An 18,284-nucleotide genomic window follows, 5' to 3' on the forward strand; every position below is an offset into this window, starting at 1 on the left:
TTGAACCCGGGAGGCGGAGGTTGCAGTGAGTGGAGACTGCACCAGTGCACTCCAGCCTGGGCGACAGAGTGAGACTCCATATCTCTCTCTCTTTCTCTCTCTCTTTCTCTCTCTCTCTCTCTCTCTATATATATATACACACACACATATATATGTATATATATTCCTCTCTCTCTCGCCATACGTATGTAGTGTCGGTCTTAACTAATGTGCTACGATAAATATTCACTCATACATTAAAATTTTAAGAAAACAATTTAGTCAGACTTTACACTTTATCTTTCAAGTTAATAAAAGCAGGGGAGTTTTCTATATGTGGATGTTTGTGACTAGTCAGCGCACTTCTTCCAGAACATTATGTGTCTGCTCTCCTGTCACACGGAGGCTTATAAAAAGTCTTCTTCTAGGAGCTACAACTTAACTTGTCTCTTCTTGCTAGTCCAACAGTTTGGATTCAGAAGTAGCCATCAGGAAACAGATGCACTGGCTATGCAGGGAGTCTCTGCAAAATATTTGCACTGGCAATAACAAATACTACTCAAATTGATGTTATTATTTAACCGCAGATAAAACTGCAGAAGGAAAAGAGTGGAAAGCCATTAGTTATCAAGAAGATTTCTAAAAACCCATGCTTGGGTGTGTCGTGAGTGAGGGAGAGAACACACAGGCCTCTGAAGCATTTATCAAGAAGATAAAAGTGAGTGATCATGACAGAACGAGAAAAGTGAGATGTTACTATCCTCAAAATTGGCTTCCTAGCCTCCAGTACATTTTCATGTTATTTGCACTGCGAACTATGACTGAAAACTTAGTAAAACTCCATCTTAAATGATGAGGTAATCATGTTATTTCCCTTTTTTCTTTTTTCTTTGTGAGTCGCTGGGACTACAGGCGCCCGCCACCATGCCCCGCTAATTTTTTTGTATTTTTAGTAGAGAGGGGGTTTCACCGTGTTAGCCAGGATAGTCTCGATTTCCTGACCTCGTGATCCGCCCGGCTCGGCCTCCCAACGTTCTGGGATTACAGGCGTGAGCCGCCGCGCCCGACCATAATGTTATTTTTCAAATGTCACTCTTAGAAGGATTTAGTTGACATGTTAGTACTTGCTTACCAAGACTTTGCCATAAACAAGCTATGTTTTTGTCTTTTGTTTTGTTTTGTTTTGTTTTGTTTTATGTATGGAGTGTCATTACACTGCCACATGGGGGCCTTATTTGATAAGGCTTTTTCTCACTTTAATCCCAAGTGGTATGTCCTGGGTCTCTTTCTCCCTCTAGATTACTAATCTGGATATTGTCAATCAATTTATTCAGTACACAGCATAATACTATTATAGAACTCCATGAGTCCACGTTACTTTTTGGACTTCTTTTGGCACCTATTTCAATTATTTTTATTTATTTAAGTATTGCACAAAGGTATTCAAAGATTTTACAAAGAGCCACAGTAAAAATTATGAAAACAGTAGATACCTAAATTAACTTATAGGAATTCTGTAGAACCGAATGGGCAGAACATACCCATTCACCGTTTTCCCAAATTCCTTCTTCTAATCGAAACAGACAAAATTACAAGTGCAACATATAAAATGTCCTCAAATATAAAATACTATAAAATGTAAATATAAAGTGCTATAAACCAGAGAGATTACCAAACCATAGTTTATTCTAGTCTCAGAGAAGTGGACTTTTTAAATATGCCATAAACCCAGCATCTGTACAGAAGAAACTAGAAACATTGAAGATGTAATTTTTTTAATTTTTATTTACTTTGACGTCAGATGGGTAATATGCTGACATCATAACAAGGATTGAGTGAGGCACATCTCACATGTGTGTAAAAGCTCAATCATCATGCTTATGAACCACAAATGGATAGATACAAATTTTTTCAAATCCACAAATCAAGTATCATCATAAGCAAAATCAAAAGTAAATGAGACCGAGAAAACATTTTTAAAACTCAAATCATAGACAAAGAGCTAATTTCCTCTATAAAGTACTCCTGCAGATCAATAAGCACTGTTTCAGTGGCACAATGAATGTGAAAGCCAAATTGCAGTGAGAAAAAAGTCAGTGGGAAATGAGTATCACACAATCTCAAAAAGTTATGAAAGAGGAGAAAAAGAGTGGTGGTGTGGGGGAACATTGAACAGAGGGACGTTGGTGTTTTATTGCTATCATGACGTTATTTTTCACAGAAGTGACTTGAGCATCTTTTGAAGCTGATGCAATGAATCTACTGAGAGGGAAAGGTTAGTAATGCAAGAGAGAAAAAAAAAAACTATCAAAAGTGAGCATGAAGAAAATGTATGAAAATTGCTTTTTAAAAAAAAAGTCCATTTGAGATTAAGTCAAGAGAAACAGAACACTCAGGGGAGGTATGGGTTTCCGTTGAGAAGAGGAAGCAGAAAGACCATTCCAAAGAATTGGAGAATGCAAGGTAGTATTGGTCATAGAGCAAAAGTTCCAGAGAGCATCAGGGAAGGGAGTGCAGACAGGGTCATGGGCAAGGAAGCGCAAAGCATGCTCATTAATAGGGTATGGGTAGTGAGGTGGGTATTACAGGCTATGATAGACACATAGTGAAGAGTACCTTGATGGGTCTCCCACACTGTTCTCTGTAAAAAGTCAATGGGTAAAGGCTGATCGAAACAAAGTGGATTTGGTCCTACAGTTTCTTTGAGGAGGGCAAATACCCTCAGTTCGAACAGAGGATATTTTTCTTTTTAAATTTTTTTATCATGTAGAAGGGCGTTAACAAACCAGAAATTATAGACTCCAGACATTGTATGGATTGCATCAATTAATCATCAGAACCATTCTCTAAAGTAAGTATTATTATATTCTCCCATTTACAAACAAGGAAACAGAGACTTGGAGACATTAAGTAACATATAGAAAGTCACATAGTAAATGGAAGAGCCAGGATTGAAATCTAAATCATCAGCTAGAAAATCTATTTTTTCTTAAGTTTATTATTTTAAAGACAGGGTCTTACTCTGTGGCCCAAGATGGAGTACAGTGGGTAATCATGGCTTACCTCGGCCTTGAACTCCTGGGCTCAAGGGATACTCAAGGGCTCAGCCTCCTAAGTAGCTGGGACTACAGGCATGCACCACCACAGCTGCCTAGTTGTTTTTATTTTAAAAAATGTTTTATTGAGACAAGGTCTCACTATGTTGCACAGATTGCTCATGAACTCCTGGTCTCATGCGATCCTCCCTTCTTGGCCTCCCCAAGTGTGGGGATTACAGGCATGCACCACCATGACTGGCCCAAAATTTATTGTTTTTTTTTTAACATGTTTCACTGCCTTTTTTAAGAAAGTAACTCCAGATAAGGCTTAAACACAAAACTCCCATACTGTACACATGGTTCTTAAGAATCAAGAAGGATTTTACACACTGACCAACTGTATCACTCATGGAATGTAGTCTCTAGATAATTCTGGAGCTCAGGCTTTCATTTTTTATTCAGCAAGTGTATTCTGAATCAAAAGATATGCATAATTTTAACCACAAATTAAATTTTTTCCTAGAGATGTTTTACCAATTTACATCCTACTAACAGTACATAAGTTTTCTTACACTCTTGCTCACTCTAGGAACTATCGTTCTTCTTATTGTTTTTCTGCATAACAAGCAAAGAGCAATATCTTTTTGATATTTTAACTTGTTTTTTGTTAGTAATGAAAATGCACATTTATTTTGTGCGCTTATTGTTCATTTATGTTTTGCCCGTTCATGCCCTTTACCCATATTTTCCAAAAAATATTGGTCTTCATTATAGTGGCTCATCATCATATTTGTTTATTGTATGTATGACAAATACTTTTCCCAGTTCATTGTTTGCCTTACCTATGGTGTTAGTTATTTATAAGGAGATGTTTAAAATATTTTATATAAATGAAATTCATCAATATTTTCCTTTATTGGTTTTTCCTTTGATCATTTTAGAATAGCCTTTGCCACCTCCAAGATTATATACTTTATGGTTTCTTTTTTATATCAAAAATAATTAACCTATTTGCACTATATGAAGGTATGAAATTAGAATATAACTTCATTGTTCCAATGATTAACCACTGTCCCAATTCTATTTATTAAATGATCCATCTTTGCCTTACTGCCAATATTAAATTTATCATGAAATAATTAAATAACAAGGTTGCATTTTAATAAAGAATTGTGCCCATGATAATAAATCCATAGAAACAGCTAACATTAATGTTTCACAACAACTTTTTTTCTGGATAGGTCTCCAGACATACAAAAGAGAAATATATACTTAATTTTACCTAAATCAGTTTATTCTACACACAGTCAATATATTTTCTCACCAATCTGTTACTATGTGTTTGTATTTGTTTATGTTTTGCTTCTCATAGAAATTTTGATTTTTTATGCAATCAAATTTTCGTTTTTTAAATAATTTCTGGTTTTCACACAATGCTTAGAAAAGCTTCTGTATGCTAAGATAATAAAAGTGTTTGCCAACTTTTCTGTAGTGTTTTTCTTTTTGCGTTTGCATATTTGATATTTATAGAGTTATCTTTGTGTAAGAGTCAATTGGTGAAAGAGCCTAATTTTTCCAAACAGTCAATAGTTATCCAATGCTAGTATTAAATAATGCATCCTTTCCCACTGATATAAAATGCTACCTTTGTCAGGTACTAAATGTATACAATTTTAGTCTACTGCTGGATTTTCTATTTTCATCCATTGATTTATCATTTATGAGCTAGTGGTACCAAAATCTAATAAGTGGCAAAGCCTGGTAATTATTTTTAACATCTTGTAAAGTTAGTATTCCCTAATTATTCTCTTTCAGAATGTTCTTAGGTAATTCTGGAATGTCTGTTCTTCCATAGAAACGTAAGAATCGTTTTGACACATCTTTCTCACCAAGAAAAGCCTATAAGGATTCTGATTAGAATTGCATGATCTTTATAGATTAGGTAAAATTAACATCTTCCCAATATTTACAATGATCTAAGATGACAATGTGTATTTCTTCACTTTTTTTTTTATTTCACTTGGTGGCGTTTCATAGTTTTATCATGGAGTTTCAGACTGGTATTATGAGTAAGGTTTTTTGTATGAGTAGAGTTCTTTTTTTCCACTACACTTCCTAAATAGTTGCAATATTTACACAGGAAAGCTATACATTTTTGCACAATCATCTTTTAACATGTATTTATTATTTTTATTAGATTTTCAGATTCTATTGGTTTGATTTTTATGCAGTCAAATTTTTGTATTTTTACTTTTATCATTTTTGGTTTTCACATGAATCTTAGAAAAGCTTTTGTATGCTTAGATTATAAAAGTGTTTACTCATTTTTTGTTATGATTCTGTTGGTTTTCCAGGCACTAGCTCAGAAAAATAAAGATTAATGGTGAAGTTAGTGGAACAACACGTAAATCTCTTTAACACTAAGAATTTGCTTTCATAACTAAAATATTGGAATACCAATTCCACAAAGTAATTTTCTGTAAATTATCTCATGCAACGGATTCAAATGTAAACGCTTTAGAAAAAAAATCCTATTGAAGATATCTTGGCAAAGACTAAACACCAGTTAGAAATGAGTTACTTGCCTGTAATCCCAGCACTTTGTGAGGCCGAGGCGGGTGGATCGTGAGGTCGGAGTTCGAGACCAGCCTGACCACCATGGTGAAACACCATCTCTACTAAAAATACAAAAATTAGCTGGGCGTGGTGGCACACGCCTGTAGTCCCAGCTACTCAGGAGGCTGAGCAGAAGAACTACTTGAACCCGCAAGGTGGAGGTTGCAGTGAGCCAAGATCATGCCATTGAACTCCAGCCTGGGCAACAGAGTGAGACTCTGTCTAAAAAAAAAAAAAAAGAAAGAAAGAAAAGAAAAATATGAGTTACTCACGAACGTCTAAACAGGATTTTCAGCCATGATATCAAGAAAAATCTTGTTTTGATTTTTCCTATGGATAGACTAAATGAGACTTTTTCTCATAAAATAATTTTTAAGAAAATGTTCCCTCGGTAATCCACAAGTAATCTCTCAGTAATCCACAAGTAATCTTTAAGATGATTAAAAGACATTTCAGTACCAATTTACTATATCCACGACTGAATTCTGCTTATGCAAGCTTAAAATATAACAAAATGACAATGATATTAATGATCGCCACTTGAACTTTCAGGATCAAAATACGTCAAAATGACAATGGCATTAATGATTCCCCTTGAAATCTCAAGGTCAATTTATTCATTTATATATATACACACACACACGTGTTTGTGTGTATGTATATATAAAAATAAGTTTACAGTCACTACAATTTCTGCTTAGTGTTCAAAAATTGGACAGCAGCAATCTTCAACTCATAAATTTGGCCAAGTATATTTACCTGTGTCAACCAATAAACCTTAGTAAGAAAAAGAAGAATGTTGTGGTTATCATTCAGATATTTGTCAAGCTTACTTTTTTTTTTTTTTGAGATGGAGTTTTGCTCTATCACCCAGGCTGGAGTACAGTGGCACAATCTTGGCTCACTGCAACGTCTGCCTCCTGGGTTCAAGTGATTCTCCTGCCTCAGCCTCCTGAGTATCTGGGATTACAGGCATGTGCCACCATACCCAGCTAATTTTTGTATTTTTTGTAGAGATGGGGTTCTGGCATGTTGGCCAGGCTGGTCTCAAACCCATGACCTCAAGTGATCTGCCCACTTGGCCTCCCAAAGTGCTGAGATTATGGGTGTGAGCCACTGTGCCCAGCCAAGCTTAATTTCATTCATTGTGGTTTATATAATTGACCTTGATAGTAAGGTTAATATCTTCTCAAATATTTACTGACAAATTTGGAAGCCAATGTTTAACGGTTATATTAGTTTTCTATTGTTGTATAACAAATTACACAAACAGAATGGTTTAAAGATACCCATTTATTAGCTGAAAGTTCTGTAGGTCAGAAGTCTGGCACAGTACAGGTGAGTTTTCTGCTCAGGGGTTCCTAAGGCTGAAATCAAGGTTTCAGTTAAGCTATGTCCTCAACTGGAGACTCTGAGAAAGAATCTACTTCCAAGCTCATTCAAATTGTTGGTAGAATCCCGTTGTAGTTGTAAGAGTGAGGTCCCTGATTTCTGGCTGGCTCTTGACTGAGTGTTGCTGTGAAGCCCATTGCATATGGCTTCCTCCATCTATCAAATTTCATGATTCAAATTTCTGACTTCTTCTACCCCTAACTAAAGAATTCTCTCTGCTTTTAAAGGGCTCATGTGATTAGATTTCACCTACCTAGATAATCTCCCTATCTCAAAGTCAACTGATTAGTAACCTTAATTACATCTGCAAGATCCCTTTGCTGTGCAAAGTAATGTAATCACAGGAGTAATACCAGGGAGCCAAGATGATAAGGACCATTTTAGAAATCTGTGAACCACAGTGGTGAAAGAAGGAACACGTTCTCTACAGAGATGTATTTTAAGTGTCTGTTAACCTGGCATTGTCCTCCCCAACCCAAACTATTTCTATTGGTAGGTTTATAGGAATTTGGATACAGCTAAATTCAAAGAGACTATTAACCTCCTGGTAGTCTCCAAGACTATCAGCCTACTGGTAGTCTCTAAATATTTGTTGTATTTACTTATTCAATAAATATTTTTTAGTTGCCAATTATGTGACAGACACTATGCTAGACTGTGGGTGTACAATGGTGAGCAAAAATTCCTGCTCTCATAGAGCTTAAGATTTAGATAGGAGAGAGAGGTATCAAAACCTAAATAAATCAACACATACATATTTATACAGTATGATAAATGTTCCAAAGGAGAGGAGAACATATAAAAGAAGTTGGGGCAGGACTCCAGGAGAGACTATTCCTACAGAAGATAATGTCAACAGGGCCCCTGGGATTAGACAACACTGTTGCCCTGCAAGGGTGCCAGGGAAGGAAGTAATGATTGAACTCTGGTATGAAGGAAGAATAGGAGTGAACTAGGTAAAGCAGCTCGAGGTAGGAGAAACTATCCAGGCAGAGGAAGGGTATGTACAAATGGCCTGTGGCTGGAGGAAATACACTGTGCCTGAAGTTAATGTGGCTGGAGCTCAGAGATTTAGGAGGATCGGGAGGGTATGGCTAGACAGACGGCCAGAGAGGAAGATAGGATTTGTTTTATTCACAGGCTCACTGATCACATTAAACATTTTCATCTTTATCCTAAGAATGTTGAGAAGCCCTTGGAACAGTTCGAAACCAAAGGCTCACAAGATCAGATCTGAGTTTTGAAATGCTCATTCTGGCTGCCATGTGGAGAATGGTGGAGAACATTAAGTAGAAAGCGCTGCCCCAAAATGATTTGACAGCACTCCGAATGCAAGATTTCTTTAGTTTCCCTAAAGACTTAGGACTACAGTCTTTGTGAATGGAAGCTCTAGTTCTTGTTTTAAAACTTTGGTACGTTCCTGATAATAGGTGGCAGTGATGTGCAATCTCATGTACTGAGCCTAGTTGTACTCTAGAGAAGAAGACAAACAATAATCACTCTGCTCCTTTTTCAACAATGTGCTGTTTTTTGCCTCAGATGAGAAGGACATATGTTGTCATTGTTAAATGTTTTCTAACCTTTAACACAGTGAGGTTCTCAGAAAACATCTCCTTTATCATATATGGGGATCCTTGACATACATATTACCAAAGTTTTGGTTTTCTGGGACATAGTTATCTTCTATCAAAAAGAAAAATACATTGGAGAACAGATAAGAATTTTTTTGACAACTGACAATTTTTAAAGGGGATATCTGAGTATAAGATTGCCTGGTTATGCGTGAGTTCTCTCTTCCCTTAAGTGAAATTTAGCAAACAGATCCACGTCTTCAACCACTTAAAGGTCCAAGTCAACAGATCTAGATAATCTCATTTTACTAATTTTGTGATTCCCAGATTGCAGGCCCAGGCAGAACTCTAATTTCACGGGCTACATAGAATATATAACCCAAATCAACCTATATCCCACTCCCATTAGCTCATCTCCCCTCCCCTTGCCACACAAACCCATTCCCTACTAGGCCTCACCAATAATTTGTGCAAGTTTTCTTGCTATCTCTTAGAAGAAGAGACAGAGCAATTCTAGCTGCCCTTATCACAAGGGAAGAGACCAGTTGGTCTCTAGACCAATTCTAGCTGCCCTTATCACAAGGGAAGAGCATATACAAATGGCTCTCATCTTTGCTCTTCATGAATTATATGACCTTGGGAAAACTGTATAATTTCTATGTACTTCGGTTTTCTGATCTCTAAGGTTGGGATAATAATGATAGTACATATGGTAATTTCACAGGAGCTGGGACAAGATAAATGAGTAACAAATGAAACTCTTGATATTTACCTGATGGGGAGATACCATGATCATAAACGAAACTCTTAGGGCATGATGTGTAGCAAGTGCTGCACGATTGTTAGCTATTATCATTAATTGTCCTTCCTTAAGATATTCCGGTGAATATCAAGTCTGGTGGTTTGGCAAGAGCTCCATGATTTTGACCTTAACATTGTTTCTGCTTAAAACAAAACAAAACCAAGAAATTGTGTCAGCTCCAGATTGCACAAAACATCCATCACTCCTTATCACATATTTCCCCTTCTTCATAGTCTTATAACAAATGCTTTATAGTCTTTCAGGTTTGACAAAAAGGATTTCTTGGATTATCTTCATCCTTTTCTTATATATATTCACTCTGCACAGATGTCCAAAGCCTCACAATGCAGAAATCACAACAAACTAACAGTAGCCCAGAATACTGATATTGAAGATATCTTATTATTCTGAGTAATAGACAATACCATTTTGGATATAAATAACACTCAGGTACATAATTTTAGAAGATAGATGCTTATTATTTTATACCACTACTATAAAATATAACTTTATGTTAAAATCTACCTTAAAGCATCTTATACTAGGCAATAGCTATAAAGGTAGAAATTGTACCTTCTATTTACTATGAACTTAAGTATTAGCAAAGCCACGCATGAGGTTGTTATGCTCTCCTCAATGCTTGCTTTCTCAATCTTCTGAATATCTCACCATCCCCATCAGGAAAAAATATTTGGTAGATTTTTACTTTCTGTAGTTTGTGTTCAAAAATCATTTTTTTCCAATAGAAAATCAGATTAAATGCACCTTTCAAACTTAAACCCTAGAGATTCTGATATGGCTTCTTACCCTTCTTTTCCTTCCTCCTTTGATCACTTCTTATTAATAGGCTATTTTAACAACTGTATCACAAAGTCTACAAATTACATTATCATGGCATGTAAGGCCTTTTGCAATCTTGTTGGTGCTACCCTCAAAATATATCCAGAATCTAAGCACTTTTCATTATTCCCACTATTACATTCCCCTGGGCTCACCTGGATCATTGGAACAGCTTCCCAGCTTCCAGCTGTTTCTGCCCTTGGCTCCCTACAGTCTGATTTCAATTTAGTAGCCATAGTGATGAGATTATGTTACTTCTCTGCTCCAAACTCTTCAGTGGTTTTCTCTCTCACTCAGTGACGAAGTCCTCAAGATAGCCTACACACCCTGCAGGATCTAACCATATGTCACTTCTCTGACATCATCTCCTACTGCTCTTTTCCTTTGGTTACTCCACTCCAGCCACACGGGCCTCTTGTTAACTCTCAGTGGAATAAACACACAGCACAACCTTATTTATCCATTAATTGAACCAATATTGATGAAGCCCTTACTCTGTGCAGAGGCTTTTGGGGATTATAGAAGTGGACAAGATAGACAGAACTCCTTCCTTTGTGAATGTATAGTGTAGTAGGAGAGATAAGAAACAATGCAATAAGAACAAAAGGCAAGGCTGGGCGCAGGGGCTCACACCTGTAATTCCATCACTTTGGGAGGCTGAGGCGGGTGGGTCAGGAGATCAAGACCATCCTGGCTAACACGGTGAAACCCCGTCTCTACTAAAAATACAAAAAAAAATTAGCAGGGCATGGTGGCGGGCACCTCTAGTCCAGCTACTCAGGAGGCTGAGGCAGGAGAATGGCATGAACCTGGGAGGCAGAGCTTGCAGTGAGCCGAGATGGTGCCACTGAACTCCAGCCTGGGCAGCAGAGCATGAATCTGTCCCCCCACCCAAAACAAACAAACAAACAAACAAAAAAAACCACACACAAACAAACAAAAAGAATAAAAGGCAAAACCATTAGTAATTATTATAAGTACCTAAGCATGCTATTAAACTGGATATTAGCAGGAGAGACAGGAAACAATGTAACAAGAACAAAAGCCAAAGCCAATAGTAATTCTAAATATCTAAACAGGCTATCTATTAACACATCTCAGTTTGCTTTATTTTAGATTGCAACACTCTTGTTACACAAGATTCATCTTGAAAAATATCTTTATTTAATCTGATGCTTTGTGATGCAAGGTCATGAACTGAAATGCCATAAACTAGAAAATGCTGTAATCTATCACACATAAATATCAGCCAAGCTTGTTTCTTTCCCTTTCTTTCTTTCTCTTTCTCTCTTTCTTCTTTCTTTCTTTCCTTTTTTCTTTCTTTTCTGAGATAGAATCTTGCTCTGTTGCTCAGGCTGTAGTGCAGTGGCATGATTGCTCACTGTAACCTCAAATTTCTGGCTTAAGTAATCTTCCTGCCTCAGCATCCCTAGTAGCTAAGAATACAGGTGCATGCCACCACATCTGGCTAATTTGTTAATTTTTCTTTAGAGACAGGGTCTCACTATGTTGCCCAGGCTTGTCTTGAACTCCTGGCCTCAAGCAATCTTCCTGCTTTGGCCTCTCAAAGCACTGGGATTACAGGCATGAGATTCTTCACTCATCATGTTATAATTATTTGGTTTATAGTAGAGAACTAGCTTCATAAAGTAAAAAAAATAAAAATAAAAGATTTAGAATTGTTTGTCCAAAAATAGAGGATATTAAATATTATCATAAAACCAAAGGATAATTTAACACAAACCAAGTTTGTCCAGATTAATAAATAAGAATAAACTTTCCAAAACTGGTAGTTTCCTTTTGTAGATCCATTTTTGACTAAAGGAACATAGGTTTTATGGCTAAGGGAAGTATTTTAAAAATAATCTCAACTTTTCTTTTAGATACGGAGGGTATATGTGCAGGTTTGTTACATGGGTATATTGTATAATGCTGAGGTTAAGGTTATGAAAGATCCCATCACCCAGGTTGTGAGCATAGTTCCCAATAGATCAACTCTTGCTCCCCTCCCTCTCTCACTCTCTAGTAGACTCCAGTATCTGTTGTTGACATCTTTATGTCTATTGAGTACCCAATATTTGGCTCCCATTTATAAATGAAAGCATGTGGTATTTGGTTTTCTGTTTCTGTGTTAATTCACTTAGGATAATGGCCTTGTTGCAGCAAAAGACATGATTTTGTTCTTTTTTATGGCTGTGTAGTATTCCATGGTGTATATGTGTCACATTTTCTTTATTCAGCCCACCTTTGATGGGCATCTTGGTTGATCCTATGTCTTTGTTATTGTGAATAGCACTGCAATGAACATGTAAGCACATATGTCTTTTTGGTAGAACAATTTATTCTCCTTTGTGTATATACCTGGTAATGGGATTGCTGGGCCAATTCGTAGTTCTGTTTTAAATTTTGAGAAATCGAAAGTCCTAGCCAGAGCAATCAGGCAAAAAGAAAGAAATAAAGGACATTCAAATTGGAAAAGAGGAAGCCAAATTATCTCTTCAATGGTATGGTCTTATGCCTAGAAAACCCTAAAGACTCCTCCAAAATATTCTACATCTGATAAATAAATTTAGTAAAGTCTCAGGTTACAAAATCAATGTAAATAAATCAGTAGCACTGCTATGCACCAATGACCAAGCTGAGAATCAAATCAAGAACCCAATCAGCCTTACAATAGATACAAAAAAAACCCCACCAAAACCTAGGAACATTCTTAACCAAGGAGGTGAAAGATCTCTAAAGGAACAACTATGAAACACTGCTGAAAGAAATCATAGATGGCACAAACAAATGGAAATACATCCCATGCTCATGGATTAGAAAAATCAATACTGTGAAAATGACCATACTGCCCAAAGTAATCTAAAAGTTCAGTGCAATTCCTATCAAAATACTAACATCACTTTTCACAGAATTAGGAAAAACAATCCTAAAATTTATATGAAACCAAAAAGGAATACAAATAGCCAAAGCAATCCTAAGCAAAAAGAACAAATCTGGAAGCATCATATTACCCAACTTCAAATTATACTATATGATTATAGTAACCAAAACAGCATGGTACTGGTATAAAAGTAGATATATTGACCAATAGAACAGAATAGAGACCCCAGAAATAAAGCCAAATACTTGCAACCAAATGATCTTTGACAAAGCACACAAAATCGTGACTGGGGAAAGGACACCCTATTCAATAAATGGTGCTGAGAAAATTGGATAGTCACATGCAGAAGAATGAAACTGGGTCCCTATCTCTCACCATATATATAAAAATTAACTCAACGTGGATTAAATACTTACGTTTAGGACCTGAAACCATAAAAATTCTAGAAGGAAACCTAGGAAAAACTCTTCTGGACATTGGCCTAGGCAAAGAATTTATGACTAAGACCCTAAAAGCAAATTCAACTAAAATGAAAACAAATAAATGGTACGTAATTAAACTAAAAATCTTCTGCACAGCAAAAGAAACAATCATCAGAATAAACAGACAACCTACAGAATGGGAGAAAATATTTGTAAATTATGCTTTCAACAGAGGACTAATATCCAGAATCTATAAGGAGCTCAAACAAATCAGTCCTGCCACTCACTTTGTAACTCATTGAATCTTAGTTCCCTCTTCTTTAAAATGAAGATAATCATAATACTACCCATGCCAAGATTCAGTGGGAAAACCTGACTTTAGAGCTCAATAAAAATTAGTTGTTTTATTTTCTCTCCTCAGGTGTGTTAGAAGCTCCTTTAAGGTCAATAATTAAATTTATCTCTATATCTAGCATGCTCAGTGCAATTGCTCTATAAATATTTGTTAAATTTAGTTGTTATAAAATTATTAGAACTGGAGTGCAGAAGCCATCTACAGCATACTATGAAAATCTAAAATAAAATAATATAATAAAAAACAATTCCTTTGAGAAACTTCATACCCTGATTATTTTATTTGCAACAGATGCATACAACTAAAACTCAAATCTGCATAAATCAAGTAATTCAGACTTGCTGTAAGCATTTAAAAATATATTTTTAAAACACATGCTGTTTTCTGGCAAAGACATGTAATCAACCTAGGTGCTTATTAACAGTGGATTGGATAAAGAAAATGTGGTACATCTAAACCACAGAATTCTACACAGCCCTAAAAAAAAAATAAAATCATGTCCTTTGCAGAAATGCGGATGCAGCTGGAGGCCATTATCCTAAGCAAATTAATGCAGAAAAAGAAAATCAAATTATCACATGTTCTTATTTGTAAGTTGGAGCTAAACCTTGGGTCTTCATAGACATAAAGATGAAAACAGTAGAGACTTGGAACCTCAAGAGGAGGGAGGAAGGGAGGAGAGCAAGGGCTGAAAAACATCCTAATGGGCACTCTGGGTGATAGGATCAATAGAAGCCCAAACCTCAGCATTATGCAATATAGAGCCTAGCAAAGCTCCAAGGAGCTGACAGAAGACTGGTGTGGCTGGATCATGAAGGAATAAGGGGAGAACTGGCCTGAGGCTATAGAGGTAAGCAGAAGACAGATTATTGTGGACCTTTGGAATTGAACTTGAGAGCAGTGGGAAGCCCTTGCAGGCCTTACCCATGGATATGATATGGTCCTATGTAGATTTTACAAATTACTTTGGCTGTTACAAAGGGAGTGAATTAGAAGAAGACCAGAGTAAATGTGGAAAAACTGGTTAAAGTAGCCCAAGTAAGAGAAAATGGATGGTGGATATAGTGGTTTGGACAAAGTTATTGTCATTGTTGAGAAGATGCTGGATTCAAATTGGATATAGAGAGTAAGGGAAAAGGGGATGCTGGCAATAACCTCTCCCCCTCCTCCAGGTTTCTGACACAAAGTAAATAGTGGTGTTATGTACTTAGATATGCATGCTGAATGAGAAGCCAATGTGGGGGCAGGATTAAGAGTTCTGTTTGGGCAGTTCTCAAATATGAGATGCATAGAGCCACTCTAGTGGCAATTTCTGCGACATAATTTTTATAATTATTTGTCTTAAACAGTAACAAAGATGATGGAGAATAAGGAAAACTTGACTATAGTAGAGTAAGAAGGTTTGCCTTTGCCACATGATGAAATGGTAATAAGGATAAACCCGGTCTGCATGACTACTTTGATTGTAATGCATAGTATTCAAGTAAAACAAAAAGAACAGGCCAGATGCAGTGGCTGACTCCTGTAATCTCAGCATTTTGGGAGCCTGAAGCAGGATGAACACTTGAAAGAGGGTTGCCAGAATTTCAAGACCAGCCTGGGCTACACAGGAAGACTCTTATCTCTGGAAAAAAAAAAAAAAAAAAAAGCCAGGTGTGGTAGTATGTAGTCCTAGCTACTCTGGAGGCCAAGATGGGAGGATCGCTTAAGCTCAACAGTTGGAGGCTGCAGAGAGCAATGACTGCACCATAGCAATACAGCCTGGGTGACCAAGCAAGACCCTGGCTGAGAAAAAAAAAAAAAAAAGAAAGAAAAACTAGTTCCTATATAAGAACACTGCAGTATGACTTGTTGCCAATTAGAAGGAACACAACTACAAGGTCAGGGCATATTATTCAAACAGTAGAGACAATAGTCAAATATTTGGCAGAATTACAAAATATCTCACTGGAAAAGACACGCAACGGAAATCAACAAAAAGATATGAATCAGAATTCATCTGTGTCTCAAGAAAAGGTTGTGCGATAAATTAAGTTTTGCTAGTGTCTCTACACTACCATTAGCCTCATTCCCTTATTTTCTAAGTGTTAATATAGTTTTAGGTATTTTACATAAATTTTATTATTAATTACAATCAAAGTGCAACTTGTAATAGCAATTCCTGCACTTTTTTTTTTTTTTTTTTTTTTTCAAATCTTGCACCTTAAAATCCACCTCGGGCTTCAGTTGGCCAGCTTTGGTATCTCAGATATTTGGACTACAGATACCACTACGGCAAGTAGATAAAATGTACTCTAGGACCTTCTGCTGGATCCTGAAGAATGATCATTAAAACAAGCTGGTCTGGCTGGTCAAGAGCAAAAATAAAATCAAGATGACAGAAAATTGATGCAAAAGTGAAGTAAAATAGCTAGAGAATATATTTGCGCCTGTCCCCTTAGCATGGATTCCCATGCTAGCCAATCTAAAATCCTCGCTGTTAGAATCCTCCTGTCAATATGATAGAATCAACAGCAAGCTCGGTGTCAGAAAACCTGTATTGTTAACTTGGCCCTCTTTGTAGCTGAATGTGTGGTTTTGGTCAAGTTCTTTGGCATTTCAGAGACTCAGAGTAGTGAAGGAAGTGGATAAGATGACCTCTACATTCTCTTGCAGGCTCAAACATCTATGAATCCAGAGAGAAAAACTAGAGCATGAAATTACCCTATGCTAGAAATCATTTTAAAGAAATAACTTTAAAATTATTAGTATTCAAGGATCTCCAATGTAATAATGGCACCACTCAAAACTTTCCTTCAGCTCTATCCTGTCTTGGCTCAAAGTTATCTCCCTAATGAGGTCTGCCCTGACTATCCTACTTAAAATTGTAAACTTTGCCCACGTGGTACTTCCACTCTCCTTCCCCTGCTCTGTTTTTCACCATAACGCTTTACTCTTTTTAACATACAAAATCACTTATTTACTGTGTTGTTATCTATCTGCCTACTCTTACCACCAAATATAAGTTCTACCTAGGCAGGGATTTTTGTGTGTTTTGCTCATGGATATATACCAAGCACTTAGAGTAATACATGACATATACAGCGTACTTGATTAATACTGTTGAGTGAATGAATTTCCAATAAAAATTTAAAATAAAATATTTCCTAACTTAAAATTGTAAAGTCAGATCTAACCAACTGTTCATTGGTCTGCTAGCAGTGTTTCTTGTATATGGAAGTATATTTTAAATAGATATGTCCTGTGAAATAATACTAAATGTTCTAAAGAAATAAGTGAGTGAACATTACCTCATTGAACTAATTTGACCTTGCTCCTGGGAGAGAGTTCATTTGAGATTAAACAAGTTCAAAGTCTATGAATCATAAAACAATAAAAAAAAACTAAAAGGGAAATGGTGTTTTTATAAGCTCTGCAATTCAAAAGCCATTTCAGGTAATATTGTTATTTTTATGTCAGGAATTCCTCAGTGATGATATCTTAGGGCAAAGGGTTTGGTTATAAATTAAGAGAATGAGGAGATAGGTACATAGTTGGGTTGCTCCAACCAAATATGTGTTGAATGTCAAAGGAATTTCCCTGAGGAATAATCTTCAGAATAATTTACTAAGCACAGGAGAAAATATGGCTCAGTACTTTATAGCCAGATTTCATTTTTAATTGAAACTTTTTTAAGCAAATCACTTGCTAGTCTATTAACAATAACAACATAAACACAAGTAAACATTCAGAATATAGACATCCAGGTACTAAGCTAATTGCTTTACATTCACTGTCTTATTTTACAAATGAGGAGTTTTAGTTGCAGCAAAAGAAACAAATTTTCCAATGTCAAATGACCAGAACTTAAACCCAATCTGTTTGATGCCAAAGCCAATGTTCTTCACTGCAATGTTGGGTTATCTTGTTTCTAAAATTTAAATTTAGCAGTAAAAGGCAAAATTTGCGATTATTGAGGACATTAAAATCATATTTCTGTAGACTCTGAGACAAATCCAACAAAAAAGTTCAAGCTATTTCTTGGCAGGCATCATTGAAATTGGTATATAGCTTCCTTGGGTATTGACTTTGAAAACGAAGTTGGTCACTTTAGATATATAAGTTCAGTTTGTTTGTAAAAACAAAATGAAAACAAAACAGTTGCCTTATATGCTAAAATTATCCTAATAGTTTTCGCCTCTAACAACATATACACACAGAACTTCAGGAACTTTACATGGCTCATCTTTATATTGTCAGCATCTAGCAAAGTACTTGCCACATAGTGATCAGTAAAAGTTTTAGCCAGCCTGGGCAACATAGTGAGATCCTATCTCTACAAAAAAAAAAATTAGCCAGGCATGGTGGTGCACAACTTTGGTCCCAGCTACTTGAGAGGATGATGT

At 36.3% G+C, this 18,284-nt stretch overlaps 1 protein-coding gene and 1 non-coding gene across 2 annotated transcripts in view; one reads left to right on the top strand and one right to left on the bottom strand.

The window, feature by feature from the left end:
* ABCB1 (ATP binding cassette subfamily B member 1) overlaps nucleotides 1-18,284 on the top strand; it is a 220,939-nt gene that overhangs the window by 94,502 nt on the left and 108,153 nt on the right. The window lies entirely within an intron of this gene.
* Nucleotides 1,775-1,876, bottom strand: LOC129479991 (small nucleolar RNA U13). The gene has a single exon (XR_008656905.1). It is a non-coding gene; the product is annotated as a small nucleolar RNA U13 (small nucleolar RNA).

This window comes from Symphalangus syndactylus, chromosome 3, assembly GCF_028878055.3.
Source record: "Symphalangus syndactylus isolate Jambi chromosome 3, NHGRI_mSymSyn1-v2.1_pri, whole genome shotgun sequence".
Taxonomy (NCBI): Eukaryota; Metazoa; Chordata; class Mammalia; order Primates; family Hylobatidae; genus Symphalangus; species Symphalangus syndactylus.